The sequence below is a fragment of the Cetorhinus maximus genome, chromosome 15, assembly GCF_964194155.1.
Source record: "Cetorhinus maximus chromosome 15, sCetMax3.hap1.1, whole genome shotgun sequence".
In the NCBI taxonomy this organism is placed as follows: domain Eukaryota; kingdom Metazoa; phylum Chordata; class Chondrichthyes; order Lamniformes; family Cetorhinidae; genus Cetorhinus; species Cetorhinus maximus.
In genome coordinates, this window is record NC_135893.1 from 74,834,324 (window position 1) to 74,857,523 (window position 23,200).

The following is a 23,200-nucleotide window of genomic DNA, read 5'->3' on the forward strand; positions in this document are numbered from 1 at the left end:
GTTCAGAATTATAATGTGACCAATTTGTACTGATTATTACAGCTAGCTGGGAAAGTGCAGCTTTGAATGCCATGCAATGCTGGAATATAAAACTTGATTGTGGCATTCAATAATGACCACAAGCAGAGAGCACTACAAGAACAATGGACTGTATGACTGCTGGTAAAACAAATACATTTACTCCAACCTCTGATCCATTTCACAAATATGAGGTTTACCTCTCCTTTGATAATCTAGTGACACTTCATATGCATAAAACAGAATGAAATGATATTGGGTTTATTACAATGAAGTGCAGCATCTCAATCACTCAATAGTTTATTATCCCGCAGCGCACTAACATCTGTCATGAAAACCACATTATGATTGACATTTAGGATAAAGGGTTACAAGGTCAGTGGGTATGTCATTCTTCCACCAGACTGACCACATTGCAACAATGATGTCCTCAATCTATGCCTTCAACTATATTTGTATGGAACCCATTGACTTCTTTGCCATTAAGATTGAGACCATGCAATCAGCTGCCTCTGCTGTATCCCTCCCTTCCACTAGCCCACTGGGCCAAACTTCTAGTTATGTACCCCCTGTCCTAGCCCTGAACTCTTATCTTTCTCTTATCCTTTCTTATCTGCTCTAATGCCCTCTCTGATCTCACCTCGTGCCCGAGGCCTACCTCCTGCTATTCCCACTAAACTGCTGAAGACCCAACTTTCCCTCCTGGTCCCGATGTTAGCTGATATTGTTCACAGTTCCCTCTCTTCAGGTGTTGTCACTCTCTCTTTTAAATCTGCCATTATCACCCTTCTCCACAAAAAAACCAACCCTTAACGCCACCGTCTTCACAAACTACCACCTCATCTCCAACTACCTTTTCCTCTCCCAAGTCCTTGAACATGTTGTCACTTCCCAAATCCACTTCCATCTTTCCCAGAACTCCACATTTAAAACCTTGAATCAGGTTTTCACCCTTGCCTACTGAAAGAGTTCTTTTCAAAGTCACAAATTACATTTTATCTGACTGTGACAAAGATAAACTTTCCCTCCTCATTCTTCCTGACCTGTCTGCAGCCTTTGACATGGCTGACCACACCATCCTCCTCCAACACTTCTCCACTGTTGTCCAGCTGGGTGGGAATGCTCTGACCTGTTTCCATTCTTATCTTTTTGTTCATAGCCAAAAAAAATCACTTGGGATGGAATCTCTCCCTGCTCCCACACTGCTACCTCTGGTATCCCTCAAGGATCTACCCTTGGCCCCCTCCTATTTTTCAGCTACATATTGCCCCTTGGTGACATCATCGAAAGCACAGTATTAACTTTCACATGTATGTTGATGGCACCCAGCTCTACCTCACCACCACCTTTCTCGACTCATCACTGTTGCTAAATTATCAGACTGCTTATCCGACATCCAGTGCTGGATGAACAGAAATTTCCTCCAATTAAATATTGGGAAGACTGAAGCCATTATTTTTGGTCCGTACTACAAACTCCATTCCCTAACTACCGAATCTATCCCTCTCCCTGGCAACAGCCTGAGATTAAGCCAGTCTGTTTGTAACCTTGGTGTCACATTTGATCCTGAGATGACCTTCTGACCTCATATTCACACCATCACATACACCACCTATTTCCATCTCCACAACATCGCCTGACTTCACCCCTGTCTCAACCTATCTGCTGCTGAAACCCTCATTCATGCTTTCATTACGTTTAGACTTGACTATTCCAACACACTCCTGAGTGGTCTCCCACATTCTACGCTCCATAAACTTGACATCATCCAAAATTCTGCTGCCGTGCCTTAACTCGAGCAATTCCCGTTCCCCTATCTCCCCTGTGTTCGCTGAGCTACATTGGCTCCCAATCAAGAAACAGCTTAATTTGAAATTTCTCATGCTTGTTTTCAAATCCCTCCATGGCTTCACTCCTTTCTATCTCTGTAATCTCCTCCAATCCCATAAACCTCTGAAGTATCAGCGCCCATTTAATTATAGCCGCTTATGCGTCCTTTTAATCACTCCACCATTGGTGGCCGTGCCTTCAGCTGCCTAGGCCCTAAGCTCTGGAATTCCCTCCCTAAACCTCTCCATCTCCCAACCTCATGTTCCTTCTTTAAGATACTCCTTAAAACCCACCTCTTTGACAAAGCTTTTGGTCATCTGACCTAATATCTCCTTATGTGGCTCGGTGTCATACTTTGTTTTACAATGCTCCTGTGAAGCCCCTTGGGACATTTCATTACAGTACATTAAAGGCGCTTTATAAATATAAGTTGTTGTTGTAATCCTTCGGGACTTACAGGATGGGGGAGCAAGCTCGTTGCTGATTATGCAATCTAATTAGCCTCATTAGTGACATAAAAATAAATGGAGTTGGTTCTTATCTATTTGGAGTTGGTTTCCAGGACCCAGAGCTATACTATCCCCTGCTTATCAGGTGGTAGTAGGCAAGAGTTGGATGGGGGGGGCGCTGGGTGGCTGCAAAACTTTTGGCTCCAATTGCGGTTGTTTTTCCTGAGTTTCTGGGACTGCATCTTCCAGCAGTTTAGGATGGGAAGTAGCAGCAACAAAAGAAAACTATGACCATAGCTTTGAGATATTCCAAACTTCCTTTTTATTGTAAATGCAGGTAAGTGGTCTTTGCTGCTAACTACCTCCAGCTTCCCAACTTCATTTGGTCTCAGATGAATTGGCACGTTGGGCAATTTACACCAGTCACGGTGGAGCATGTCGGCTGCAGAATTTGTTTAAAAGCTAATGTAGCTATTAAAGAACATTTAAAAAAAATGAATGCCGTCTCTATTATCCTTCTAAATAAGCATAATCTCACTTTGTTTCGCTCTCTGGAGTTTGCAAGCTGTTTGCAAATAAGTCACCAGTTGGCTTGGGCATGGCAGTGGGTTGACATCATCCCCTGACATCACGCAGCAGGATATATTCTCACTGGAGGGCTTGCCAAATGCAGCAGGCTTAACAACATGAACACTTCAAATCTGGATAGCAGCTCAGATTCAGAATAGATGCTGGCTAAGCAGGGCTCGGGCAAAGGATAATCACATGTGTGCTGTCTCCAGCTACAGCTGCTGCTGTCTGATCCGCAAGACAGGGAGGACAGCATTGGAGGGGGGGTGGGGGGTGGTGGGGGTGGTGGGAATTTCTTTTGTGGCGTATTATGAGTTAGGTCCAGTCCCCACGTAGATTGTGCTATTTCACATTACAGAAAGACTTGAGCAGAAACAAAACAAAGGAGGTCAAGAACATGCCACCAACCGTTGGGGATAGGTGAAGAATCTGTCCTCACAAAGGAATAAGATGCCAAAGCTGACTTGTTAGCAGGAAATTTACGGTGGAACATTGGGTCAAAGTCAAACAATGCAGTAGGAGAATTTTGCAGCTCCGAGATATTTTTCATGTGTGAAAGAATGGACCCCAGTGCTGCTGTTCTCTTAATAAACTGGTAAGCTCCATTTTTTTTTAAAGCTAGCTTTTCTGTTCAGTTACCGATATTCATACAGGGTAGTCGATACAACATAATTAAGAATTAAGTACAGGAAACTCATAGAGTTTTTGCACTGCGTGAAGAAAAATACAACTGTTTAACTCAGTGACATTTTGAAAAGAACCTGGGATGAATCTGTATAACAGGAAGGTCTTAAATCTCAATTCAATTATTCTCTTGTTCTCCTGCATTAAAAGCCAACAGGCAGTGTTGTTACAACCTGACATTTGATGACTTCTTGAACACTGCTGTTGGCACACAGATTTTTAAAAGTCTGCATTATCTACCTCACAGGTCAATCATTTTCTATTTGATGGTTAATTGTTTAGATAATTATTTCTACCTGTGACTTAAATCCTCCATTCGCTGCACATTTTGTTTTGCAATGGGGAAACACTGTTAACCCTACAATTACTGAGAGGCTGTATCAGAGTATAATGTTAGAACAGCTTTTTGTTCACATAAAAGTGATTTTGTAATGCGGAATCGAAGTAGGGAGATGTATTTCTTAATTCACAGCATGTTTTGGAATAAGATAAAAGGTTTGGAACTATAATCGATCCGAAATTAGCAGAGAAATGATAGTGCAGTTTTCATAGTTAAATCAACAAGGGATTTGAAATGTAACTTCAGTCACTGAAAGGTTTGCCATCCAATTTTTATGAAGGAAAACTCACGTTTCCAGATAGGAGATTTGTTCACAAGTGCGGAAAAACCTAAGGTTAATCTGGAAATGGTGATTTATTCCATGCGTGATAATTATTCTGAGCACCCAAAATGGCTAGAAACATTACAGCAGATTGAGTATGTTCTGACGCAGTTTGTCATTTGTCAGATTGGAAAATAAGCATATTCAAAATACAGATAGATTTCTCTTTGCTCACATCAGGCGTGTGGATTTGCATACAAAAGCAAAATACTGCAGCTGTTGGAAGTCTGCAATAAAAACAGAAAAAGCTGGAAAAACTCAGCAGGTCTGGCAGCACCTGTGTGAGAGAGAAACAGAGTTAACACTTCAGTCGATATCGTTCACCTGTGTGCTCTGTGCACACACATGTACATCTGCTAATGGAGGTGACCAGAATTTAATTGCTTTGCTAGATGGTTAATTCCGATGGAGACAGACACCCTGATTCATGCAAAGACCTGACTAATTATCCTGCTGGATGGTTCTTCAGGAACTTACTAATCACACACGTCTTGCTTTACATGGCACTGCACAGAAGAAGCATGTCCTGCTGACCATCGGCCATGAGCCTGGCTGGTTTTGCTTGCCAGGATGCTGCTGTTCATATTACAGCTACCTGGAAAAGACTGTGTGGTTATCTCTTTACTGGATCTGTGCCAACAGGGAGCTCGATTCTGAGCTCCTCACCTTCTGGAAGGACACCTGCTGCTAAGATCCACTCCAAGGTCACCTTTGGCTCAGTGGGATCTTTTCCTTTGAGCCAAAAGTTTGTGTGTTCAAGAATATTTGGTACGTAATCCAGGCTGGCCCCCTCAGTGCAGCACTGTTGGAGATGCTGTTTGTTGGAAGAGCTGTTAAATCAAGGCTCTCACAAGCGGATGCAAAAAAATCCTACAGAACAATCCAAAGAAGCAGGAGAGTTCAGCTGGTGTCCGGGCCAACATGTACCTCTCAACCAATATCATGATAACAGGTTATCTGGGTCATTAGGCCTATTAGTGTTGTCAGGACCTTGCTGTGTGCAAATTGGCATTTCCCTTTATTCCAACATTGACTGCACTTCAAAAAGTAACAGATTGGCTGTGAAATCTTTGCAATGTTGTGACAGTCACTATTTAACTGCAAGTTTTTTATTTCCGCTTACAGGGCTGGCACATAACTAGTCAGCTGTAGTCTCGAGGCTGCAGATGATGGGGATGGGGGGGTGGTGGTGGGGGGGGGGGGGGGGGGGGGGGGGGGGGAGGTGGGTGTTGGGGGTGGTTTGGGGATCCCATTACTTTTATTTGTTACTTTTTAATTTCCTGGCCTTTCAGGTGATTTACGTTCAGTCCGTTCTCTTCTTCTGAATAGAGCAGTGTATATATCTAATTATCAAATCAGTGGAGTCATCCTAGGCTTCTCCTCGTTCTCAAGATAAAGCAGTAAGCTGTTTCAAGAATAATGCCTTTGAATATGGTTCAAAAATTTCAAAGTCCAGCAATGAGGATCTTTTTAAAATTCATTCTATTGTGATCATTCTATGACAGTACAGAATCGATGCGTAATTTAGCAATACTTTTCGTTATCTACAGTTTATACTCTTTCTGTTTAAATTAAACTTAGCCACTCCTAAATGCAATTGCTGATCACTAAAAGAAATTAAACTATACTTAATCACAAGCAGAAAAAAAACTCAAAAGGAAACCCTGACATAATAAGCATAACATTACAGTTCCCTAACCCTGGGTTAGGTAAGCAGGTTATTAAACTAAAAACAGAAAATGCTGGAAAAACTCAGCAGGTCTGGTAGTATCTGTGGAGAGAGAAACAGGGTTAATGTTTCGAGTCCAAATAACTCTCTTCAGAGCTGAAGAGAAGTAGAAATGTCATGGAGTTTATACTGTGTACGAGAGGGTGGAGCAGGTAGAACAAGATAGAAGGTCAGGGACAGGTGATAGCTAAGGGGAGAGTGACAAAGATGTCATGGACACAGGACAAAGGGAGTGGTAATGGTAGCGGTAAAGAGTAAAGAAGATGCTGATAGTGGCATAAAAGTAAGATAGCAGAAGATGCTAATAGTAGAACAAGGGTCAGCATTCTGTGAAAACACAACATAAAAACATGTGATAGATGGCCCTGTGGGGGGAGGGAGGTTTGGGGAAAAGGTTAAAAATGTGATGGATTTTATACTGTTTACGAGGGGGTGGAGCAGGTAGAACAGGATAGAAGGTCAGGGACAGGTGACAGCTAAGGGGAGATTGACAAAGATGTCATGGACACAAGACAAAGGGAGTAGTAATGGTAGCGGTAAAGAGTAAAGAAGGTGCTGATAGTGGCATAAAGGTAAGATAGCAGAAGATGCTAATAGCAGACCAAGGGTCAGCATTCTGTGAAAACACAATATAAAAACATGTGATAGATGGCCCTGTGGGGGGAAAGGTTAAAAAAATGAACAAATCATTAAATATAAAAAAATTAAAATAAATAAAAATTAAAAAATAAATAAAGTGGATTTTAAAATGGAGTCAAGATGGAGGAGAGAATTCATGGTCTGTAGTTGGACAGGGCTGAGGGCCCTGTCAACCACAGTGGCAGGTCGGTGGGGTGGGGGGAACATCGGTTAAGGAAAAAGAAAGATATGACCGTTATTAAACTGTTTGGCTTGACAGCATACATGTACAGTATTGATGAGGGAAGAATTTGATCTAAATGAGACCATGGGGTAGCATTTTCCAACAGGACTTCCCACATAATCAAAGTTCCCTCATCATCATACCAATCCTAAAACATCATTGCCAGATTCTGTCATCCCTTTGAAATCAAGCCCTGAGAATATATGTTAAAGGATAATTTAGTATAAGCTTGAAAACTGAGATGTCCTTTTAAGGGGCAGTGAGGATATCATAGAATCATATACCTGTTTTCAAAAATCCTAGCAACTAATTCCAAAAAGTGTAGACCCCAATCTTAACTCTGGGTCAGTTTTGGTCTGTGAGTTGATTCCTGGACCAAATTATGCATTAGTGAACCATGTGGGTTTTTAATGACAATCAGCAATGGTTGTATGGTTATCATTAAACTTTTAATACCAGATTTTTATTGGATTCATTTTTCACCATCCTCCATGGTGGGATTTGAACTCAGGTCCCCAGAGAATTACCCTGGGTCTCCAGAATATGAGTCCAGTGATAATGCCACTATGCCATCACCTTGCCCCAATGCTGCTATAACACAGAATTAAAAGCCACTTTGAGAAATGTGTTGCCCTGAATGATGCCTGACAGCCGCTGGCCATCACATCCATTTTGTATGTGTTGGCTGCAAGTATATCTATCTCAATGAGTTGTTCAACACAAAATGTACTTTGTATATTTGTTAACATTAACAGACTGATAGGAGATTTGTTCACAAGTGTGGAAAAACCTAAGGTTAATCTGGAAATGGTGATTTATTCCATGTGTGATAATTATTCTGAGCACTCAAGATGGCTAGAAACATTACAACAGATTGAGTATGTTCTGACGCAGTTTGTCATTTGTCAGATTGGATAATAAACATATTCAAAATACAGATAGATTTCTCTTTGCTCACATCAGGCGTGTGGATTTGCATACAAAAGCAAAATACTGCAGCTGTTGGAAGTCTGCAATAAAAACAGAAAAAGCTGGAAAAACTCAGCAGGTCTGGCAGCACCTGTGTGAGAGAGAAACAGAGTTAACACTTCAGTCGATATCGTTCATCTGTGTGCTCTGTGCACACATATGTACATCTGCTAACAGAGGTGACCAGAACTTAATTGCTTTGCTAGATGGTTAACTCCTATGGAGACAGACACCCTGATTCATGCAAAGACCTGACTAATTATCCTGCTGGATGGTTCTTCAGGAACTTACTAATCACACATGTCTTGCTTTACATGGCACTGCACAGAAGAAGCATGTCCTGCTGACCATCGGCCATGAAGCCTGGCTGGTTTTGCTTGCCAAGATGCTGCTGTTCATATTACAGTTACCTGGAAAAGACTGTTCCCGATGGACAAGTCAAAGTGGCATTTATAATTATCTATCTTTTAGAATCTGACATCCCTTGGTTACTGTTTTTACCACAGCTACAATAAACATAATACTGCCTTTCGCTGAAAGCTACTTTGATTGCTTTCCAAATTGCAAAATCACATTGCATGTTAAGTCATTTAAGTGAGAGGTAATTTTTTTTTGTTTATTCATGGGATGCAGGCATCACAGGTTAGGTCAGCATTTATTGCCCATGTTCAGAGGGCATTTTTTTTAAGAGTCAACCACATTGCTGTGGGTCTGGAATCACATGTCGAGCAGACCAGGTAAGGATGGCAGATTTCCTTCTCCAAAGAGTTGTTCAACACAAAATGCACTTTGTACATTTGTTAACATTTAAGTTAAATAAATGCATGAGGGAGAAAGGAATAGGAGGATGTCCTGATTCACATAGGGGAGGTAGGGTGGGAGGAGGCTTGTGTGGAACATAAGTGCCAGCTTATATTAGTTGGGCTGAGTGGCCTATTTGTATGATGTAAATTCTATGGAAGGAATTTTTTGCTTTTTGTGGGGGGCGGGGGCACTACATTTGGTGTGCCGGGAAAAGGCAGGTTCCCACCAGCAGGAAATTAGTTTGGAATTTTGTTCTCCTGACTTTGGTGGGGGGGCGGGGGGGGGGGGTTAAAGGTGGCTCGGGTTTCCTGCTGATCTATGTTCCAACTTTGTGTTCATTTGCGTTTCATGATTGCTCATTAAAAGGCCAACTCACCGGAATAACGTTCCCCCTCCAAGTTAAGTTCCCAGCCAGCAGGTAATTAGAATGGTCTGTTTCCCAACTCTTCATACGCAGCGTGTACGTGGCAAGCTTCACTTCATCAACAACTTCGAGGTACGGGGACTCTGTTTTCAATTACCTTTAAGAGCATTGCAGCAGGATTTCGGATGCTTGTATCACAAGCTCCGCCAAGGCTGGGCAGGGGAGGCAGGCTTACAGTGGAAGGGTGGGGAGGGGGGCCAGGGAAGGGGGTGTCCGGGGAAGGTCGAGGGTGTCCAGGGAAGGTGGGTGTCGTGTTCGGGGAAGGGAGGTTGTCCGGGGAAGATGGGGGGGTGTGTCTGGAGAAGGTGGGGGAGTGGTGTCTGGGGAACATGAAGGCATGTCTGGAGAAGATGGGGGGGTGTCCGTGGAAGGGGGGGAATGCCTTCGATGCTGGCGTCAGTGGTTTCGACGGTGAGGGGAGAACTCAGGGTACTGGTAGTTGAAGGAAACAGTCACAGTCAGAGGGGGGTAGTGGGATGTGGAAAAGTGGCAGGTCCAGGGTGAGATTCTGGTAGGTGAAGGCCACATCAGGTGAGTCATGCAGCGGGACAAAACAGGTGGCTTGGAGAATGGGAGGGGGCATGGTCAGGGTGGGCATGGGGACAGTAATGGGTGTCAGCTCTGAGGGGGGGAAAGGCATGTGGAGGTGGATTGTGATAGGGTGCACGGTAATGGGGGAGGTTCAAGGATGACAGAGGGAAGAGGAATGGTGATATTGGGTGCATCTATGGTGATGGGGGGAAGTTGTTGGATGATGGGGGAGGGTAGAAGATGGTGGAGCATGTCTGAATAGTTATGCGCACCATTTTCTCAAGGCTGGTCTTAACAACATAGTTGCTCTGTATGTGTGAATCCTCCAAGTGGGAGGAGGGTCTTTTCGGGTGGGTGGTGTTCAAGGTCAGTCCAAGCGGCCGATTAAAGGGGTACCTAATAATTACGAGGCAAGTGGATATCAAAGATGCTGAGTTGTGTTCTCCTTTCTGTGGTGAAGCTCACACGGCAGCGGGTGTGTTCCCCACTCGGGTCTCATAACATCGAGATCCCAGCAAGGAATGGGCTGTGGTCAGAGACAGGGATGAAGGGAGGGAGGAAGGTGGATGTCTCCAACAGGCATGGCTAGTGAATGGCAGCCATCTCGCAACTCCAAACTGCCATCCTCCTGGGTGGATGGCCATGGCTGACAAGGGATCATGCAGTTAGTCTTCAAGGCAATGATCTCTCTATAGAGTTTCAGGGGTGGTGGAAACAAGAGGCAAAGTGTACCCATGAGGCTTCTTGCACTTGGCTCTCATCACCCTGGTCAAAGAGCAATGTCTCCCTACGCATTCATGTATGAATGGGAGGAATGCCCATTTCTGGACCTCCAGGATGTCTTTCACCTGGAAGGGGTGGGGCGGGGATGCCAGGTAAAGGGTTTAGCACTGGTCCACTGGCTTTGAGATGGAGGGAAACCTGTAATGGACATGCAAATCAAATTTGTCACTTCAATTCGTTCACACATCCACTGAGGCGTCAATGATGCAGGCTGCAGGCAGCCTTGCCTTGGTAGTGGCTCTCATCCAGATGAGGAGATGGATGACACATCAGAAGTTGACATAGGGCCAAGAGGAGCCAGGGCCTGAGCAATAAGGGGCTTCTATAAGCTCAAGAGACTGGCGAACATGCGCCACAGCAATTGCAAGCATTGGCCTGACCATGGGTGTATTGCAGGTGATGTTTTTATCTAGGGATGAGCAAAAATCAATGCTAGAGACGCCCTTGTAAGTCCCGGAATGCGGTTGCTCACATCTGGCAGCTTCTCCAGTATGAGCTGCAAACGCAAGGAGGAGTAATGTGGAGCTCCTGGCCTGCAGTGAGTGAATGGCTGTCCAGGTGCCGTTCAACTATGGCACCTGGACATTTAACCCCCACGAGGTAATGGCGGGGCGGGTGACTTCCTGCCTGCCCCACAACAACATTCGCCAAGCTCCTCGCTGATGCATAATTAATGAGCTTAAACGCAGAAGGTCACGTGTGTTCACCCTCCCCAGCCTCAGCGGGAATCACGCCGACTTTCCTGCCCACCACTGCACTTAGTTTCCAGAATAGAAAATTTTGTCCTATGTAACCCTCTGTTTCTGTGCAACATTGGGTTTCATATCCATTTGAAAAAACAAATCTTGAATTTCACAACAAATTGAGACTTTCAAGAGCCTCCTGGGCTCTCTACTTGGAATTAGATCAGAAAATATCTACAAACCTCACAAAGAGCTGGTAAATGCGTACCTCTTACATCATATACAGCATATGTATAGCACATTTAACAACCTTTTGATACCAAATAATTCATGTTAAATAGATTATTAATAAAAGGTTAAAAGTGAATCACTGATTATCTTTGGGTGCCAGTTTAATGGAACATTTTAAGATGCTATTATTATTGTTGCAGTTAGTGGTTGTCAGCAGTCAGTGCATTGCATGACTGGTTTATGAGATGTCATTGTGGAAAGTCAAGAATAAAACCAAAGCTGTAAAGACAGTTATTGAGCTTTTAAAAGATAAACCATCTGCTTGAAAAGGGAAGTGACTCTGCAACCGCTCCTTTCTTATCATCTCCTCCTACAACAAAACTCTGACAATTGACATTCTTCTTGATGGACTCACCCATTTCAACATGTCTTCTAACATGCTGGGTTTGTTTGTAGAATTGGACACAGTTACTGGATAAGAACTGCGGCAAAGGTGGCTGGATGGTGTACCAGTCAAGCCATACAGGTAAATTGCTACTTCACAACGCAGTTGAAAATTTCTATCGACAGCAGTAAAACTTACATTCAAAACCTTGACAGAATCATCATTCCTACTGTAGTCTGCTAATTATCCCCTAAATTAGCAGTGAATTGTCCCTCATGCTCTGCCCACATCCCACTCAGTCAACTAAAGCAGCTATTTGTGGAAAGGGGAAACATCAAGGGAGGGTGAGGGCCAAATAACTAAATTAAAAGGGAATTTTTAATAATTGTTCCTTCAGGCATTCAAAGTTATAAGAGCACAAAGAGGAATTGAGGTGTGAGTGAATGCTTTGCAAACATTATTTTACACAATACTGTATACACTCTAAGTAAGGAAGAACCTGCCACAATTCCATGACAACACAAAGCACTTCAAAGATAATGCATTTTTGAAGTGTTGTAATGCAGGGAAAGCCAGCAGCCTATTTGCACACAGATAGATCCCACAAGCAACAATGAAATAATCTGTTTTAGCGGAGCTGGCTGTGATAAATGTTAACCAGGACACTGAGAGAACTCTCTTGCCCTTCTTTGAATAGTGCCATGGGATCTTCTGAAATTTCACAGACTCATCCCATCTTAATCTCACCTAAAGTGCAGTATATCTGACAGTATAGTATTCCCTTAAGACTGCACTGAAGTATCAGTCTGATTATGTGCTTAAGCCCTAAAGTGAGGCTTAGACCTCTGACCTGTGTCAGAGGCACTGGAACTACCACTGAGACACGGCTAGTGAGACTGAACAAAGAACATCATTTTTAAAACTCTAACTCTAAGCACATGTTTTTATAACATATTCCAAAATTTTGAAATGGTTTGGACCCCTCAAAACAACATATTATTGCCATTCCTGTTTTCTGTCGATTGCATTAACTCTGTCACAGGGCTACGTTGACCATAAACCTTTGCCATCACAGAATCGACTCCAGCTGGAGTAGGTGAGGTTGTGAATAGTAATAACATTTTTCTAGCAAACACCAGTGCTGATCTGTGATTGGCCAAAGCAAGCTTGTGCGAACTAACAACATGTACCCCCTCTGCTTTTCCTGTCACAACACGAAAGCTGAATGAGCAGTCCCACGCAGGCACCTTTCAGCATTTCTTAAAATATAATCTGATTCCACTGCTGCACTTAGGATGGCCAACAGGCTCAATATAGTAAAATTGCCCTATACTGTGGTCAGTTACATTTATAAATAAAATATAGTCAGTCTTAGCTGTGGCTTTGTTGGTAATATTCTCACCTTTGAGTCAGAAGGTTCTACTATCAGAGGTGTTGTCTCCCATTAAACAGAGGCCCTGCCTAGCCTTTCAGGCGGATGTAAAAGATCCCACAAAATTACTCGAAGAAGAGCAGGGGACCTCTCCATCTTGTTCAGCCCAATATTTACCCCTCACCCAACATCACTGAAAAACAGATTGGCATTTATCAAATTGTTGTTTGTGGGATCTTGCTGTGCACAAACTGGCTGATATAATATTTTTTTTTCTATATTACAACAGTGACTACACTTCATTGGCTGTAAAGCACTTTGAGATCTCATGAGGTCTTTGTATGGTGTTATGCAAGGGTATAAGAAAACACAAATAGGTTACCCATGTGTAGCTAGGAACCTCACTGTCCCTGTGCTTGCTGTTTTCAAGCTTTATTGAGTATAACATACTGTTCAGTTTCTGTGAACCTGGCTGTGAATTAATTTTATTGTACCTAGTAGCTTCAAGCAGCTCATTGGGACTCAACTCTCAACCATCTGGTCAGGCCATGCACTCTAGCCAACAAGCAAAATGTGTAGCAAATGTTGAATAACTCTTCTACTATCATAATAGGACAATGGGGCGCTGCCACTGACCTTTCTAATGGCAGTGATATTTATGAATAGCCAGTGCTCACAGCAAGTCAGACGATATACTGTTTAATAATAACGATAGCATCATATCATATAATGCACAATGAATTATTCTGTTGTTAAATTGGAGTTGTGATAAAGCTCCCCTGTTTTTTTAAGGCTTCAAAGACTAATTGGTGCAAGGAAACACCACTTCAGGTCAGCCAGAGATTAATTGCTTTTTTGTGAGGTCAGTTTACAAATTAGAGAGTGCTTGTGAATTTCTGGCTCTGGTTCAGAAAAGAAACAACACTAAATGATTCTGTTTGTCTTTTGGCTGTACTTTGGACATTTTGATCATTGTAACATCAGAAGTGTGATAAATGCTCTCAAAGCTTTTATATATGTTAATCTACAGAATCAGGAAATACTGAAAATAAAACAGAGAGGAATATGTCTTATTTGTCATCCCTTCATAGAGGTGATTTACTGACAATGATACACATCCAGTTCACTAACTATCAATTCCAACCAGTATAGTTGTCCAATTCATATGCCAAAGTCAAAGCAAAATACTGAAGAAATTGGAAATCTGAAATAAAAACAGGAAATGCGAGAAACACTCAGCAGGCCAGGCAACATCTGGGAAAAAGAAAGAGTTACTGTCCTAGGTCAATGACCTTTCATCAGAACCCAGTTCAAACCATATAAGTTTTCCTTCATTTCTCCTTTTCATCAAGATGTAACTAAAATCAAATGCAACACACAATCCCTAATCCATTGCCTGATGAACATACTTCAAGCACTCACTTCCTGCAGCACGGAGGCACAGTGGCAGCAGTGTATACCATGTACAAAACGCACTGCAGCAACTCACCAAGGCTCCTTCAACAGCGGCTACCAAACCCCTGACCTCTACCACCTAGAAGGAGGACAATAGGTGTGTGGGAACATCAACACTTGCAAGTTCCCCTGCAATGACACACATTCCTGACAACGAAGGGCAGCAGGCACATGGGAACACCATCACCTACAAGTTCCTCTCCAAGTCGCTCACCATCGTGACTTGGAGCTATATCGCCGTTCCTTCACTGTCGCTGGGTCAAAATTCTAGAACTCCCTTCCTAACAGCACTGTGGGTGCATCTGCATGGACCACAGTTGTTCCGGATGGTGGGTCACCACCACCTTCTCAAGGCAATTAGGAATGAGCAACTAATCTTAGCCTTGCCAGTGATGCTCACATTCCATTAAAGAAATTCCATTAAAACAAATATCTGCATTCAACACTTGTAGTGCAGCCTTTCTTTCAGTCTTGCCAGAGTGGGTACCAGTTACACAATTAGCCTTAATATAATCTGGGAAGTGAGATTCTGCCTGTTTTAAAGCTGAAAAGATAGCTTGTACCAGCACCACAAACAATAAAACTTGGGGCCTCATTTAGTTGATACTTTTCTCCATGTCTTTCATTTGAAGCAGCCAATATTCCACATCATTTTAAATGAACATTCGAACATATGAATTAGGGGCAGGAGTAGGCCATTTGGTCCCTTCGAGCCTGCTCCAGCATTTAATAAGAACGTGGTTTATCTGACTGTGGCCTCAACTCCACATCCTGCCTATCCCAATACACTTTGACTTCCTTGTTAGTCAAGAATTTATCCACCTCTGCCTTAAAAATATTCATTGACCCTTCTTCCACAGCTCTGCAGAAGAGAGTTTCAAAGATTCACGACCTTCTGAGAGAAAAAATTTCTCCTCATCTCCAATCTGAATGGAAGACACCTTATTTTTCAACTCCATCCCCTATTTCTAGTCTCTCCCACACGGGAAGAAACATCCTTTCAGCACCTACCCTGTCAAGACCCCTCAGGATCTTATATGTTTCAATAAGATCACCTCTCATTCTCCTAAACTCCAATGGGGATATAGGCCCAGCCTGTCCAATCTTTCCTCATAAGAAACATCCCCCGCACCTCCGCCCTGCCCCGCAGCCCCCCCCCCCCACCCCCCCCAGCGCCCCCAATCCCAGGAATCAATTGAGTGAGCCTTCTCTGAACTGCTTCTAATGCATTTATATCCTTTCTTAAATAAGGAGACCAAATCTGTACACAGTTCTCCAGATGTGGTCTCACAAATATCTTATTCAACTGTAGCAAAACATCCCTACTTTTACATTCCAATCCACTTGCAATAAACAACAACAATGCATTTGCCTTTCTAATCACTTGCTGTATTTGCATAGCAACCTTTTGTGATTCATGTACCAGGACACCCAGATCCCTCTGTACCTCAGAGTTCTGAAGTCTTTCTCTATTTAAGTAGAATGCTGCTTTTCTATTCTCCCTGCCAAAGTGGGTAAGTTCACATTTTTCCACATTATACTCCATTAGCCAAATTTTTGCCCACTCACTTAACCTACCAATATCCCTTTACAGACTCCTTATGTCCTCTTCACAACTTGCTTTCCTACCTATCTTTGTGTCATCAGCAAATTTAGCAATCATACATTCAATACACAATTTCTTCTCCTCTCAGCTCCTTCTGCTTTTGATTGGGAAAGTGGAAACCCTCCTACCTCCTCCTATGTCACATTTGGTGAGATATTAAGAGGGCAGAAAGGACACAGTCACACACCCTCCCAATGCCATCTCCATCACAGCGTATCATACTAAGTTCCGACATGTAAACACAGCAAAATTTCAACATAGTTTAAGCTTCTAATTAATGGTCAGATTCATTACTCCCAACCTATTATGATCCCTTCTAATCTATTGAGAGGTATTCAATTATTTATGGTTGATTAAAGCCCTGCAGAGCTAAGTGCTTCTGATAATGATATAAAGCTGGCAAGCACACATCATAATTAGTTGACTGCTTACTGCTTCAGGATGAGAAAGCAAATGTTGTCAACATTCTAAAACATTGCTCTTTTGTTTCTTTTATTCCTGAGGAATAGTTTTAGCTTTTACCCTAAATCTTCTTCTTAGGCAGTCCCTTGGGACTTGTTTCCACACTAAAGAAGTTCTCAGGTGACTGAAGAGTCCAATGCACGACCTAGGGTCTCTGTCACAGGTGGGGCAGACAGTGGTAGGGGGAATGGGTGGGTGAGGTGCCCAGGTTGCCACGCACTCCTTTCACCATAGATGCTTGGCTTCAGCTAGCCCTTGCCAATGAGGCTCGAGGTGCTTAGCTCCTTCCCGGGTGCTTTCCCTCCACTTTGGACAGTCTTGGGCGAAGGATTCCCAGATGTTGGTGGGGATACTCTTTCGAGTTATCAACAGTCACAGATTGCAACTCTTTTGAGTACAATCACAGTTCTTGGTTTCCAGAAGTGGGACATGAACCCACAACCCTCTGATTCAAAGGCGAGGGTGCTATGAACTGAGCCATAGCTGACACCTCCAATGTTGGTGGGGATGTTGCACTTTTTCAAGGAGGCTTTTGAGGGTGTCCTTGAAGCGTTTCCTCTGCCATCCTGGGGCTTGTTTGCCGTGTTGAAGCTCCGAGTAGAGCACTTGTTTCGGTGCCTCATGTCAGGCATGCAGACGAGGTGGCCCACCCAGTGGAGCTGGTTGAGTGTGGGCAATGCTTCCATGCTGGGGATGTTGGCCTGAGTGAGAACACTGATGTTAGTGTGCCTATCCTGCCAATGGGTTTGCAGGATCTTGCAGAGGCAGCACTGGTGGTACTTTTCCAGGGTTTTGAGGTGCCTGCTGTACATAGTCCACGTGTCTGAATCACACAGTATCACTACTGCTCTGTAGATCATGAGCTTTGGGCTGAGTTTGAGGTCCTTAAACACTCTCCTACTCTGGTGCTAAAAACAAAGACGGAACAGGCTGGAACTCTTTCTCCTAGACGGTGAGGGGCCATCCCCACCCAGCCGTCTTTTAAATATTATGGACAATTTCTCAGATGAGAAGAACAACAGTATTAGCAGCAGCAAGGTAGAGTATGAAAGTCTTCCCGAGATCGCTTCTACCTCCATCCATATGATTGCCGGCGCAGTGGCCAGTGTCCTGGAGCACTGTGTGATGTACCTGATTGACTGTGTCAAGGTATCCTCACTTGCAAAAGACATTGGCAGCCATTTTGTTACTGAGGACAACCTTCTTAAAGCAGATCATTTACTAATGTGTAATTGTCTTGACAACTAAAATCGAGACTCATACCTTAGTGTTCATACAAAAGGAACATTGATGGCATACAATAACTGCACTGATGGTTTAGGTGAGCATCTTAAATTACACTTTATTGAAGGGCTGAGTATGAAAACAGACTTCTTTCCCCTTGGCCACAATTCTCATCATTCTCCCCTTCCCTATTAGCCATTGGTCTGGATGGCACACATGCTGGCAATAGTCCAAGTCAATAAAGCTGTTGACCCTACTGTGACTTTCACAGTTATAGATGAATGTCATATTCAAATACAATTGCTGAACCTACTTGAACCAGAGTTTGGCTTTAAGGGTTCAGTTTATATATACACATGGGATCTAGTTCAGAATTGGCCACAGTGAAGCAAGGCTAATCTTTATAGCGATGGTTTGATGGATTTGACCCAGGTTTGGTTTGTGTTCAGGAAACTGTGTGCTCATTTTTAGTCAACAGGAAATTGCAACAATTGCTGCTAATTCAGCAATTAGCTCCCCATGCTGCAGCACAGCAAGTTAATGGGAATTAAAATCGTGAGAGACACACACAGACTGACACACTGTCACCTGTTTTTAAAACTCTTTAATGGGTTGCAGCATCGCCGGCAAGACCAACATCTATTGCTCATTGCTAATTGCCCTTCCAAAGATGGTGAGCAGTCTTCTTGAACCTCTGCAGTCTGTGTGGTGTGGGTACCCCCACAGAGCTAAGGTAAGGAGTTCCAGGGCTTTGATCCAGTGACAGTGAAAGAATGATTATATAGTTCCAGTTCCTTGGGTAGTGATGGACTGCTGCCCTTATCCTTCCAGGTGGTAAAGGTCACAGGTTTGGAAAGTGCTATCTAATGAGTCTGGGTGAGTTGCTGCAATGCATCTTGTAGATCGTACACACTGCTGCCACATTATATCGGTGGTGGAGGTAGTGAATACTCAAGGTGCGAGTGGGATGCTGAGCAAGCGCGCTGCTTTGTCTTGGGTGGCATTGATCTCCTTGAGTGTTGTTGGAGCTGCATTCATCCAGGCAAGTGGAGAGTATCCCATCACACTCTTGACTTGTGCTTTATAAATGGTGAACAGGCTTTGCGGAGTCAGGAGGTGAGCTGCAGAATTCCCTGCCTCTGACCTGTTCTCATAGCCATTGTATTTATATGGCTAGTCCAGTTCAGTTTCTGGTCAATGATGACCCCCAGGATGTTGATAGTAGGGGAGTGGGCAATGTTAATGCTATTGAATGTCAAGGGGAGATGGTTAGAATCTCTCTTTTTGGAAGCTAATGCTGCCTGGCACTTGTGTGGTATGAATTTTACTTGAAACCTGTCAACCCAAACCTGAATGTTGTCCAGGTCATGTTGCATATGGACACAGAGTGCTTCAGTATCTGAGGAGTCATGAGTAGTACTGAACAATGTGCAATCATCAGTGAACATCCTCACCTCTGACCTTATGATGGAAGGAAGGTCATTGATGAAGCAACTGAAAATGGTTGGGCCTCAGACACTATCCTGAGGAACTCCTGCAGTGATGTCATGGAACTGAGATGATTGACCTCCAACAGCCACAAACATCTTCCTTAGCGCTAAATATGACTCCAACAAGTGGAGAGTTTTCCTTTTGATTCCCATTGGCTTCAGCTTTACACAAAGTCAAGATCTAGTCCTATGAGTGTAAAGGTAAACCTTGTTCATTCCTTGATGTCATCTATTGCAGAAGGTTGACTGCCATGGATCTCCACCTCTGTCTGTTCTGTGCTGCACATTCCGTACAGGTCAATCCAGCCCATTATATCTGTCATCCATTTTCTCCTTTGCTTCCCAGTCCTATGTTTTCCATTGATCTTTCCTTCCAATAATTGTCTCTATCTATGTCTGCTCTAATGATTTGACCAAAATATTGCATCTTTCTCTCTTTGATGTTTTGCACTTATTTCCTAATTTCTCCAGTCATTTCCAACATTTCCTCATTAGCCCTTCTGTATGTGTAGGATATGCAGAACTTCCTTTTTTACCTAAAGGTAAAACCTAAATTTACCAAAATTTACCTAAAATTCACCATTTTCTAATACTGATTCATATAGATCTCATTGTATCTACAATGGTAAACTATTCAAACAGAATGTTTTCTAGTAACTTGTTAGCAGCCACTTATTGTTTTTATCATTGAAAACACTTGTTAGCAGAGAAAAAAAATCATCTTCCTAATTAACCATCAATGGAAGCTAATTAATTTAAACCTAATTATCCTTTATTTAAGTTTAAACAGTGGCTGAATGCCAAGGAGTTGGAGGAAGTTTTCGAACACTTTCCCGTTTCAGTCATCCAGGGGGTGATTTTAACCCAAGCACCCAGGTCAGCTGGACTGTTAAAATTCTACCTTTACCCAGTGAAATCTTGCCCTCTTCTACATTAACCCCCTCTTCCAAGAATGTGGCAAAAGTATCTCCCTTAAGCCAGCAGGGTACTTAAAATATGCAGCTTGAGGTATGACACCACCAACAGTGTCAGAGCTTGATTAAAGTACTAGTAGGCTAATGGGTTTGGGTCAATGTGAAACCATTTCTCCATTGATTAGGTGCAGTCCTGATGCATATTGATGAGAAAGCAACAGTGTAACGTAAGAGCCAGAAATTAAGTTTACCTCAAAAGGGCACAAAAGTCAGAAGGTACAAAACCTGTTGGGTGCTCAAAAAATCTTTGAGTAATTTTTGTATTCAAGAAATACAAACACTCATGCCCATGCTCCCCAACATTAAAACTTAGGCAGCTGCGTACATGCACAGAACTGTTTCTCCACTGGGCAGAATGCAAGGCAAAGTGAACTTGGCAACCAGTATAATTTGGGTCTGTCAGCAGTCCAGTATAACAGTATTCAAAATGCAGAGTAAACTGTTATTACTTGATCCAACCAGTGCCTCCACCCAACCTCAGGAGAGAACTTCCTACAGCCCCAAATATCCTAATTTCCTCTCATGGAATAGTTTGCAGTGTAGTTTTGCATCCATTCGGAACTACGTTGATGTTGTCTACAATTGTCTCAAACACAACTTGTACATCTAACAAGAAGGGAATCTTTCATTCCACGTGCCTGTGCTGAATTGAAACCCAATGCCTTAGTGTTGAATGAGCAATGTGCTAACTGGCTGCAAAATGCAGTGCCCTTCCATCAACAGTTCAGTCTGTGTGGGTGATCACTCCGGCTGCCTGCCCAGGTGCCCCTGGAGAAGGAGAGTGTGACGCCTGCTTGAGGTCTTCTGCCATCCGTAGACACCACTGATGCAGTAAACACTGGAAATAATATTAGGTTTATAAACCTTTGTTTTGTTTTAAAGAGGTTCTTTATTAGTTGTCCCTCTAAAAAGGGGGCTCTTTTGTGTGATTATTGTTTTATGATACTGGGACAACCCAGTGTCTCATAGAATCATAGAGTCATGGAGTTGTACAGCACAGAAACAGGCCCTTTGGCCCATCATGTCTATGCCGGCCATCAAGCACCTATCTATTCTAATCCCATTTTCCAACATTTGGTCCGTAGCCCTGTATGCTATGGTGTTTCAAGTGCTCATCTAAATAATTCTTAAATGTTATGAGGGTCCCTGCCTCTACCACCCCCTCAGTCTCCTTAGTGGTTTAATTAGAAAAGTTACCCTGTGGCCCAATTGCCTCATTTAAAATTGTGGATTTGAGTTTGAGGTGAATTGCAGTTGTAAGACGTACACAAAACAGGCCCCAGATGTTTAGTTGAAAAAATATGCAACTACTTTGAGTATGGATACTAGAAGTTCCGTTGTGATTATTTTCTGGAGAATCCCAGATACCATCCCAAGCATGCAGACAGACTGCATCAGTTCAAGACGGCAGTCCGCCACCACCATCTCAAGGGCAATTAGGAATGGGCAACAAATGCTGGCCTAGCCAGCGATGCTCATATCCTGTGGAAGAATTTTTTAAAAATTGGAGCACTCTTCAGTAATTGGATTTGGGGCTCATATCCAATGCAAGACAGGTGAATGCTCAAACCATACCAAAGACTGCAATCAATGTGAAATAGAAAATATTTCATGGGCTGGATTTTCTGGTTGGCAGGTTGAGGGGGTGGGGGGGCAAAGTGGGTCCGGGTGTGGGTGGTTGCAGACCCGATCGCCGTTCGCGATCGGGTCCACGCCGCCATTTTATGCAGGTGGCCCAATTAAGGCCCACCCAGCGTACATCATGTCTCCCGTGCATAGCGGGAGCAGGCAGGCAGCAGCGGGCGCGCTCAGGTCGACAGGTCCAATGGCGACCCAGTGGCCTGTATAAAGGAAGACCCTGGCAGCCTCGGAAAAGCTGCTCACAATGGCTGGGTGAAGGGCTCTGCAGAGGGGCAGTGAAGTTACTGCAAGTCCGGAGGGTAGGCCATCGGGGCAGGCCAGGCCAGAGGGTAGGGCGGGCGTCAGTGTGCCCCTCGTTTCTCGGATGACTGCCTTGCTGCCCTCCTTGAGGAGGTTGCAGCACGGTGGGAGATGCTGGTTCCCCAGGACAGGAGGAGGAGGCCCAAACGTGCCTGGGAGGAGGTGGTGAGCTCCCGCGATGTGGTGCGGCGCACATGGATCCAGTGTCGCAAGCGCTTCAACGGCTTGTTGCGCTCTGGCAGGGTGAGTACCATTTTGGCATTGGTCATTTAACCCAGCAAGTCAGTTTACCCCCTTTCTGCACCACCCCCCCGTCAAGTCTGAGTGCAGTGACTGCATTTAATCATTGACGGCATGTGTCCTTTGCTGGGTGGGCCAGCAGATATTGTCCATGCCGTGGTCACCCTGAGAGGGTGGTGAAGAGATGGGTTCTGCCCCCGCAACATGTGTTACATTGAGTCCCACACAGGGAAACCTGGAGGAGCTGTACCTAGGTGCAGTGCTTGAACTGCAGGACAAGTCCAATCAGGGTGATGACATGCTGGGAGAGGAGCTTCAAGGTGACGTGGCAACGAATCATCTGCTGTCCCTACGCTCCATGTGATTGCACCCCCTTGCTATGGAAGGATATACTGTTCGGTGCCTAATGTGATGTAGGCAGCATGTGTCCAAGAGCGGGGTGGGGGGGTTGGTGGGGGGAACAGGCTTAGCATCTTTGTGCGAGTGTTCGGCGGCAGCGGGGAGAGGAGGCTCTGGAGGCCTGATACATCCCACTCTGGTTGGGGTGGGACGTGCGCGAAGAGAGTCCATGTGCAATTTGCACTAATCTATGCTTGTCTCTCATTTTCAGGAGAAGAATGCTCATAACGTGTCAGAGCATGTGAGGACTGGCGGCGGCCAGGCGCAGTTAGCCATTCTCAGCTGGTTCGAGCAGTGGGCCCTGGATTTGGAGAGGCGTCATGCACCCAGGTCCAATGGTGTCGGTGATGCTGGGGCTCCACGGCTAGGAATTTATGCCCAGCAGTGAGGTCAGCATTGTTCTCCCAACAGCCATAGCACTGC

General features: G+C 43.9%; 1 protein-coding gene across 3 annotated transcripts in view; it reads left to right on the forward strand.

Annotated features, from left to right (window-relative positions):
- Positions 1–3,221: 3,221 nt before the first annotated feature.
- The window catches only part of tex2l (testis expressed 2, like), a 134,821-nt gene continuing 114,842 nt past the window's right edge, over positions 3,222–23,200 (forward strand). For all 3 annotated transcript variants that reach the window (XM_078558666.1, XM_078558667.1, XM_078558668.1), the window contains exon 1: positions 3,222–3,462. The gene's annotated coding sequence lies outside the window, so the exon portion shown is untranslated. The remainder of the gene's footprint in view (positions 3,463–23,200) is intronic.